The 10,563-nt window shown below is 40.6% G+C and overlaps 1 pseudogene; it reads left to right on the forward strand.

The window, feature by feature from the left end:
• The first annotated feature begins 745 nt into the window (after positions 1-745).
• Positions 746-6,209, forward strand: LOC147458502 (uncharacterized; annotated as a pseudogene).
• The last annotated feature ends 4,354 nt before the right edge of the window (positions 6,210-10,563 follow it).

Here is a 10,563-nt window from a genome sequence, read left to right on the forward strand (position 1 = left end):
GGTTGCCACACACTCTGGCATTTCAGAACAATGATTGCATGTCAAGGTGCCATATTTAGGTGTCAGCATGCCTTTTGGAGATGACTTTGAAAGCCGGCCTCGCCAATGAACCTCATTGTAGAGTCCTGTCCTCGAGTAATATGGACAATCAATGTTGACACAACATAAGTGACCCGAGCATCGACTGAACCTAACGACCCCTGGAAAGGTATCACTGCTACATGTGACATATTCAGTCCACATGTGGATATCATGTCTCTGTTCCATCCGAATCATTCCATTAGCGTGACCTAGAGAGGGCAACTCAAATGCAACATATCCATCATAAAACACAGGAAGCTCTTGAACTTGAATGATATCTTTAGCTTGTTTCAGGGCCAAGTACAAGTTGCTCTGCAAAGGCATTGAGTGTATACTATCAAGTACGCTAGAGCAGCCACATGACTCGGCATCTGATTCTAAATCGATAATTACTGGAGGAGCCTTAATTCCATTGTCATGTTCAAGAATTGTCAAGCGAACCTTGAAGAACTGACAGACATCATGATTCATAAGGAAGACCTCTTCACCACTAATAGACTCAGTAACTTCCATTTTTACCTATCCTGCACTTAGTGTAAGTGGATGTAAAGTAAACGCATTAGTAAACTCAAAATGCTATTTCATAGAAGAGACAGAAAGTGCATATGTGCTGCCTTCAAAAATAAGGACAAGCTTTTGACCAACTTGTGGTCCAAATACTGTAATGTGCCTAGACATTGGAAGCAATCGTCTTAGAGAAGTTAAGGTTACTAATTAAGTTTCAAATGAAAGTGAGTGCAAAGTCTAAACTGAAAAATAACATCAGCTACAGATGGTAGTCGTTATTTCAGGCGTCATTCTCCAAAAAGCGGTGCAGACCGCTTGCATTCATAAAACATGATCACCGAAACGTTAAGCAAATCCGGTTCAAAATCTAAAAAATTCAATAAAATCTTGTCAATGAGTAAAAATTTAAGTGCTTAGCATGTAATTTTTTGCAAATTACCTCCCAAAAAAAGGCAATTATGCCTAAAAATAATGAAGGAATTCATCTCCAAAGCCTACATCTCCAAGGAATTTTGAGTAATTTGAAGCGCATTTTGAGAATTTATGACAAATTATGGGGGTACTGTGGGATTTTTTGAAATTTGAGGGGTATTTTTGGAATTTCCACAAAGTAGAGGGGCATTTTGGTAAGTTTCCCTAAAATCTAGTAAAATTCCCCCTCTAAGTAACTTGACTTAGGCCACAATCTTTTAAAAATTTAATGATTGAGCCTCTGTGAAACGCGACCCATTCTCTGAGTTCACTCTATTGCGCTCCTGCGTGCGAGGAGCCATACCCTTCTGCGTGCGTGCGAGGAGCCATACCAACCTACCCGTAGGAGCGCGCGCCGGTGCGCGGTAGTTCAGGCAGGTACAAAGCAAATGCCTGCTGCCAATTTCAGCCGGTTCAGCCACGTCAAGCAGGTCCGGTTCAGCCGGTTCAGCAGCTTCAGCCGTTTCAATCAGGTTCAACAGGTCCGGTTCCGCCGTTTCAGCAGTCAGTCATTTTCGATTTCAGTCGGTTCAGGCAGGTCCGGGTCAGCGGGTTAAGGCAGGCAGGTAAGGCAGGTTAAGGTGTTTATTCAGGCGCAGACTGGTTCAGCGCAGGCTAGTTCAAGTAGCCGTAGGAGCGAGCGCCAGCTCGCGGTGGTTCAGGTAGCGACAAGCTCAGCAGGTCCGTCGATTCCGGTTTTAGCAGGTCCGGTTTCCGGCTTTAGAAAGGGCTTTGAGAGGTATGATTGAGAACACGAAATACAATGACTGGTCGAAACTCCGCTCGAAGGGGTCGTCCACCTACAAGGTACTCAATGATGCTCAATGCAAACTTTGGTCTTGAAAATTCTTTGCTTTGAAAGTCATGGATCTTCGTTGGTTTGTGATGTTTGGCAAATGCTAGGGCATTGATCATTTGCACTCTCAAGGCCTTGTTAGCATATTTAAGCACTTGAATAATTACATCTTTTTGATGGCATAGAAACACTCTAATTGGCATAGAAACAATATTTGATCTTTTACTATAACTAGTACTTGTCTCACAAATGTGAAGAGGGTGTATACACTATGATGACTACTAGTATATGTGCGTGAGTACTATCTCTTTGACAAATAAAACAATAGCCAACACGCATATAAACCATTTACTTTATTTACATATGCATTGTCTTATGATATTTGTACTAAATTTGTTGCTTCATAAATTATGTTTATGAAAGAATTTTAAAGACCAAATTTTTTCAAGTGAGAAGCCATTATGGGCTATAGTATTTTTTGAGATAATGCTCTATGTACAAAGGTTGCTCTGTCCAATTTTTTAAAAGATTTCTATTGTGTTTTATTTCAATATGGTGCCATATATAATTTGACTCTTTTGTAAAATTATTGTCTCCATGTTTTTTGTTGATGTTGAAACAGCCCGAAACCGCGTGGAAGATCACGAAGGGGAAGGAGTAATAGTAGCAATGCTTCTCTTTATGGCCAGGTAGATGCTAGTGATCAAGTATCTTCAGTCTCAGCTACCGACATGATAGAGGAAATTGAGACACAAGGTGAGGAGGTTCTTTCCATGGAAATGGGACAGAGCTCTCTACACGAAGTTGATGATACTTTAGCCCCCGAGGAGAATGGTTTATAGATTGTTCCATGGGAGATAATGGATGAGGTTACCGCAGCGTCTGAGATGGAAGATGAGCAAAATATCTTTATGCATAGAGGTGCAGACATTCTTGAAATCACACATATTTTTAGTTGCTTCGATTGTCCCTCCATTCCTTTATGTAGATTGATTCCATATGCGAGAGTGAGAGGTTTGAGAGATGATCTTAGTGCGGCCTTTGCAAAAGAAGGTTATATGCCATAGAAAGGAGCATTCATTGTCTCTTTGGTAACATGCAAAAGAGAGGAGAGTTTTGTGAATGGTATGTGTTCACACTTTTCATTTTTGTATTGATGTCCACGTGCTGTGAATGTTGTTTGAAGTTTGACTTTGTGAATGTTCTAGATGAGATAAAGGCTACATGGGATCCTCTTTGGAATGAAATCAATGAAGAATTTGAAGCCGAGTCAAAAAAACAAACAAAGTTTCAAGATCTCACAAATCACATGTTCTATGTTTGGGAAGGGAATCATCTCACCGTGGCTTGGAGGGAAGCGATAAAAGAGAAGTTCTCCACTTCAAAGGAGAAACACTGTCGAGTCCTATGCACCATTATAGATCCCACTAAGGTGCCAGAGATTGCCTTGCTAAGCAGTTTACAACGAATGAACTTGTAAGTGCTGATGTTTCTTCTATCTTTGCTAGCACTTGAATGTGAGTATCAAATGGTTTTTTGGTCTTTCAATGCAGCATGAACACTCATGCTCTTGTTGTCACTCATCTTCGTGATGAGATTCTCAATACGACACATGTTTGTACAGTGGAACATGAAATGTATCTAAAGGGTTTGCCAGATAGAGATCAAAAACTTATTGCCGTTGTACGGAAGAAGAATGCCAAAGGTACAGAGCCTTGGTATCCACTTACGCGACGGTACCTTGGTAGATTGGTCTATGACGTATGTGTCAGACTAAATGATTTTTACTCTCATTTAAATGCATGATTTCAAAGCTTGTTAACATATATTTAATTTTAGATTCGAATGACAAAAGAAAAAGAAAAGCGAGTTGCTCTTATCAAACAAAGCTTGTCTGCGGAAGAGCATCAGAAAGAAGAAGAGAGAATTTGTGAGGAGATTACTCACAAATATCAGGATCGAATTGGAAAGGTATGTAGATAACATGAATTCACGGAATTCTCTTGAGAAAAAGGTGCAAAAAGTTACTTAAGTACTTGTCATATGCAATATTAAATTTTTCACTTGCTTAACATTGTTGATCCCAATCTTGGGACGGATTGGCTAGCAAGAGTTTTGTCTTTGAAATGGGTCTTGATAGTTGGGCTACGTTGGAGAAGCTGAACTTAATAGCACTTCAAGACGCCCCTGTGCAAAACAAGATTCATTGGGTTTCATTATTGGAAGCAGACAAGATTACAAGGAGTGCATATGGTTTGAAAAAGGGAGATAATGTCTTTCGCATGTAAGTATAGCTAAGATTAAAAGTACTAAATATATCATGCATTTTTATATAAGTCTAACTTCGTCTCCTCTTTTTATTTGGGAATGTAGCTGGCTTCGTAGAGAGGGTTTTTTGGCTCGGGTTTTTCAGAGGGCATTTCAGATTGTGTCAGATCTTTTGGATGTGCCAGGCGGGGTGCCTTTGTAGCATGACTGCACTCTTGCATTCTACTTTGAAGAAATTAAATTTGAGGCGAGGCCCTATCTATTTCCAATAGAGGTGTCTCTTGGAGTGAAGACTAAGGATATCGATTAGCAGGCATTAAAGAAGGTGGATACATTGAGAATGGCAACACAACATTTGGCTTTCAGGTGAATCACTAACTGACTTAGATTGATAATATTCGTTGTTATTGTTTCTTACATTCGTGTCACCTAATTGACCTTTGTAGATTCTTCATGTTCTTGGTTACCAAGAGTGCTTGCCTGCCATGCCCTTTCTGGCTAGACAGTGGACTCAGCTAGCGATCCAAGACACAAGCATGTATCCCTCTACTATGCACACATTGACTCCTTGGGAGATAGATAATTGTCCATGGTGGATAGATATGGAGAAGGCCCATGTTCTTGGACATGAAAGAGAGCTACAAGAGGAGATATCGAAGGATGCTGCGATGAAGGTTCCTCCAGTAGACATAGTAGAAGAGAATCGTGCAGGTATGTTTGATCATGCTCATATTTACCTATCTAAAAGTTACAGTGCTCTGATTTGAAGTTATCTATTTTAGCAATGTTCAACTCACAAAAGGAAAAGGAGAGGGTTGTGGATCAGATCATTGACGAGGAGGTGGAGCCACCTCCAGGTAAACTACAAAACATTTTTTAATGCTTTCCTTCCACGTGGTTGATGCATGGCTTATTAAACCTCACTGTAATGTCTCAGTTGCTCCTGGCACGATCGTGGCTCGAAGGAGTATCTCTTTTGTTTATATTATGGAGTCTCCATCTCATTGTCTCTCTAGTTCTATGGATACTCGATGCATGGCTATTGTTGGGGACTACATTGCCATTGTTGTAGACTATAGGGCAGGGATCTGTAATCTTGCATGGGTCCCTGTACACAAGCATCTCGTGCGGGCACGCTCTGAATCTATCTTGTATACCCGCAACACGAAATCAGTTTCATGGGCTGCAGATTTGATTTTCTTAGATCTTCCATTTGGTGGGTCGCTCTTAGGCTCCTCTACTTCACCTCGTTGGGACATTTGCACAGAGGATCATGTACATGCTGGTGTTCATCTGGCATTCTCGACATTGGCAGATTCTAGATGGCTATTGATTATGGTTTCTTTGGCAGGTCTATCTTGTTTATAGTCATGCAAAAAAATTGTAATATTTGTGGTATTTATCATTGATATTTAGTTAAAATAACAGGAGAGGCCATTGGCTGGGTGGAGAGATTTTCTCGTGCTTCGGAGATGGTGGTTCATCGACGCATTGTAGTGCTCCATCATGGAGCATATGGTTATGTGGAGAGTTTTGGTGGTTGTGTGGAGGTGATACATTTGTTTTTACATCAATATTTCAGCACTTTGTCTTGTTGTTTGCTCTAATCGTGTGTCTTGTTTTGCAGTGTAATTGCTCTATGCTATTTATGATTCACAGAGTGGGTATGCATCCACCTTGCTTTGTATCAGAAAGCGCTGCCTTCTTCTCCCGTCTTGGTATGCACTCTTCGGATTCTTTTATGGTGCATCACCTTCTAGAGCTCTCTCAGGCTAGATCATTATCAGGTGAGCCATTGCGAGGAGGATTGCAACGGAGCCATTCTTTCATTGCATGTTTTGTGGAGCTGCTTTGTCGATGATGAGGTATTTGTTTGGAGCTTGGATGTGGCACAGCTCCTGTACTAGTAGCTTGCTTGGCTTCAGGACGAGCATGTGTTGCAGTCGACATTGATGAGCCACTGATTTCAAGATATGTGTTATCGTTGCTTCGCCCTAGAAAGCAGGGCAAAGAGGAGGCTTCCACCTCTTTAGATATTGATGATGAGAGTGACATGCCATCGCGTGTCAATCCCTTTGATGACTAGTGAGGGCCCCTCTTACTTTTGACATTGACATTGCTCTCATTTTTTTGTCACTATTTTTGTATTAGCGCTGGTATTTATTGATCATCGATACTGCCTATATTACTTGTTTGGTGTTTAACTTCACAATCTTTTTTTTTAAAATGGAAGTGCATTGCCGGTCTACGCAGAGCAGATGGCTAGAACCATGGCAACATATACGCGGTACAATTCTTGCATCCCTGAGAGGTATCAGAGACATAACGTATTCATCGATGATGAGTGCGAGTCATCATAAGAACAATGGATTTATAACATTGGTGGATGTTAAAATTCAAATTCATGTCTTGTTGTGTTCATAAGTATCTCGTTATATCACGATGGAAACTTTTAACAGTTGATGTTCTAATATTTTGGATTGTGGATAAGTAGTATGTACTGTTTTGATGGATTTGGTTAAGGTTTAAAATCCTCATGTGAGCTGCCGTGAAGGCTTATGATTATTTTTGAAATATTGCTTCATGTACAAGGGAAACTATGTCCAATTTTTTTTAAAAGTACTATGTTTGTTTTGCTTTGTTTTTCGTGAGAGGAGGCATAATGGTTATGGCCATTTTTATTATTTTTTCAAGCGGTGATAATACCACAAATACTGATGTTCTAATATTTTGGATTGTGGATAAGTAGTATGTACTATTTTGATGGATTTGGTTAAGATTTAAAATCCTCATGTGAGGTGCCGTGAAGGTTTATGGTTATTTTTGAAATAGTGCTTCATATACAAGGGAAACTATGTGCAATTTTTTTTAAAAGTACTATGTTTGTTTTGCTTTGTTTTTCATGAGAGGAGATATAATGGTTATGGCCATTTTTATTATTTTTTCGAACAGTGATAATACCACAACTACAGATGTTCTAATATTTTGGATTGTGGACAAGTAGTATGTACTGTTTTGATGGATTTGGTTAAGGTTTAAAATCCTCATGTGAGGTGCCATGAAGGCTTATGATTATTTTTGAAATATTGCTTCATGTACAAGGGAAACTATGTCCAATTTTTTTTTAAAGTACTATGTTTGTTTTGCTTTGTTTTTCGTGAGAGGAGGCATAATGGTTATGGCCATTTTTATTATTTTTTCGAGCGGTGATAATACCACAACTATAGATGTTCTAATATTCTGGATTATGGACAGATACTACGTACTCTATTGATGGATTTGGTTAAGATTTAAAATCCTCATGTGAGGTGTTGTGAAGGTTTATGGTTATTTTAGAAATATTGCTTCATATACAAGGAAAACTGTCTGTTTTTTTCAAAAGTACTATATATGTCCTACGTAGTTTTTGGTGAGAAGTGTCATAATGATCATGGCCATTTTTTCTAGATAGGTGCCAATACCACAACATAGATCTTCGCTCGAGTTTTGCTTTGCTCGCAAAATCTTGCTCGGGCTATGGTAGGACTCCCTTTTTTAACCACCACTGTGAAGTCAAATTCAAGTAGGATGATGAACCATCTTACTTTCCTTCCAGTATTGCAGGGCTTATATACCAAATAGAGTAAGGCTTGATGGTCTACAAAAAAAACAAACTTGTTGGCTAACAAGTAGTGTCGAATCTTCTTGACCGAATAGACCATACCAAGGCCTTCTCTTTTTGTGGTTGTATAATCATTTTCTGCCAGGTTTAATAGTCGGCTAGCATAGGAGATAGGAAAATCCATGGTCCCCTCTCATATCTGAGCTAAGATACAGCCTATAGCAAAACTTGAAGCATCAACATGTACATGAAATACTTTGTCCGAGTCGGGAGATTTCAGTATCGTTGCTGACGTCAAAGCTTGCTTAAGATTTGGAAATGACTCTTTACATTCATTGGCCTATTCAAAATGAGTGATAAGGCTATAAATGGCCTTAGCAATCACAACATACATGCACATAAATCTACAATAGTAACCACAATGTCCCATACATTCCTGAACCCCTATGACTGTTGTTGGTCTAGCCATCTCAGCAATAAATGCTACTTTTTCCATGTCTATGGCTATGACACTTTTAGACACAATATGTCCAAGAATTTTGCCTTGTCTAACCATAAAAATGCATTTTTTAGGTTTATGCAAATCTTATAAAAGCGACATTTCTCAAAGACACATCGTAAATGCTCAAAATGACTTTCTCATTTGGTGGAGTGCAGACAGAGGTCATCCATGTATAGTTCTAAGAAATTTTGTAGATATTTCTTGAAGGAATGGCTCATCAACCTTTGGAATGTTGCCGGTGCATTAATAAAGACAAAGGGCATGACTCTATAGGCAAAAATTTCCCATTCTATAGCAAAGGTTGTTTTATGTTGGTCCTTGGGATCTATTGTCAGTTGGTTGTACCCAAAAAAATCCATCTAAAAAGCTATAAGCCTCCTTGGCAACTACCCGTTCTAGCACTTGATAAGACAATAGCTATCTCGTATAGTGGCAGAGTGATACCCAATCTGTGTGTTCTATCTCATAGATAAACTTTGCCGATTCCATTTTTTTAAGGCACCACAACAATTGGTGATACCCAATCTATGTGTTCTATCTCATAGATAAACTTTGCTTCCTTGAGTTTTTCTATCTTTTCTTTGATTTTTTTGGCAAATGTCTCATTATATGTGTATGGTCTTTGTCGACTTGGTTTGGCATCAGATCTCATAGGGATGGTATGCTGGAAAATTGTAGGATCCACTCCTTTGAGATCTCTATATGACCATGCAAAAACGTCTCTATATCTTCTTCTTCTTATGACATATCCATAGCTATGTATGTAGGCCTTGGATCTTCTTTAAGCTCTACTAGGTCGATTTGTTTTGCATTTTTCGACCCTTCATAGGGTTTCCTCGGTTCAGTTGACTGTTGTAATGATTGCTTGACAACAATCCTGCAATCTTGCAAACTTTATTTTTTATAGTGAGATGGAGCATCAATTTCTCCATATTTATCACTATCTGATTCCATTTTTGTTGTCCAGATTTCTTTCAAGGTCCTTTTCAACTCTTTGTATTTAGCCTTACGCTCTATTTTTGTCATTAAAGGTGCTTTCCCCTTGGTTGTTTTAGGCTTATAAATGTTTGGTTTCTTTTGGGTTTGTCTCTCTTTAAGTGCCGAGTCGGGCTATGTCAGGACACGGGTCCTATGGGCAGGGCCCTACCCTAAGGGGGGTCACGGAACCAGGCCCCACGGGCCAGCTAGCAATGTGAAAAGGGGATCCTAGGGCTAAGAGCCTATAAATACGGGCGGTTGGGTGGAGGATCCAGGTCTCTAGCTCCTGGGGTTCTTTCATTGGTATCAGAGCTTGGTGAAGATCGTGGCCAAGCTATGTTTAGCATGATTTTTTTTTTGCATGCATGGCGTCGAGGCCGTGGGGAAGAAGAGGAGCAGAACTGTCGGGGAAGAGCCGCGGGTACCGGCTCTTAGGCCGAAGGGGAGATGGCGGGCGACCGGCTCAGAATTGGCTAGAGGTGGGCTTGATGGCTTTGCAGGGCAGTTCTCAGAGTTTTTTGTTGCTGTAGCTCCTTGTGCTGAGGCCCGTAGCCCTCGCCATGCCCTTCTCTTCCATCAGCGCACTCACCCTGCTCAGCCCGCCATGCCTTCGCTTGGTTTCACATGGTGAAGCCTTAGGGCTTCACAAACCAATTAAACCTAAGAGGTCGTGCCCACAATCAAGCTCCAAGGGCTTTGGGAGCACAGCTTCACAAGCCGCAAGCGGCAAGGCCGCCTGCTTCCGAACCATAAAGTCACAAGGCTCCATGACCCAGTATGATTTCATCGCAACGCAGTGCCGCACGGCTCCAAATTCGACCCGGCACGGCTTGAAAACTAAGCACAGCTGCACAACTCCATGCCTGCAAGGCCGAAGGGTACAAGCAAGCAAGGCTGGTTAAACAGGCACGGCCGCACGACTTTAAGAAATCTGGCAAGGTGTTAAGCTTTGAGTCGGCAACATTTCAAAGCGTGGCAGAGCCGCACAACTTTGAGTGCACGGCTCAAGCGGGATTTTGATTTTGTTGGTTCTTTGAGCACGGCTCTAGCCGGATTTCTATTTTTATTGGTTCTTTGGCACGGCTCGCAAGGTAACTCGGCTAAAGTTCTATTTCTTTCCTAGTTTGATGCTCGTTGCATGATGCTTTGCTATAAGCTAGCAAAAATGACACGTACTTGTTTCATGTTTCTTTTCAAGAGAGAAGAAAACGGCATGCATATATAGTCTTTGGTCAATGTTTATGCTACATTGGAAATATCTTTTTTGCACAATGATCTATACCATGCATGCATGACAGGAAGGCCCTTATAGAGTGGCCCAGACCTTGTATGCTTGATGAGGGTAAGCCTCTAGATGCA

Source organism: Adiantum capillus-veneris, chromosome 5, assembly GCF_014529385.1.
Source record: "Adiantum capillus-veneris isolate H3 chromosome 5, ASM1452938v2, whole genome shotgun sequence".
NCBI lineage: Eukaryota > Viridiplantae > Streptophyta > Polypodiopsida > Polypodiales > Pteridaceae > Adiantum > Adiantum capillus-veneris.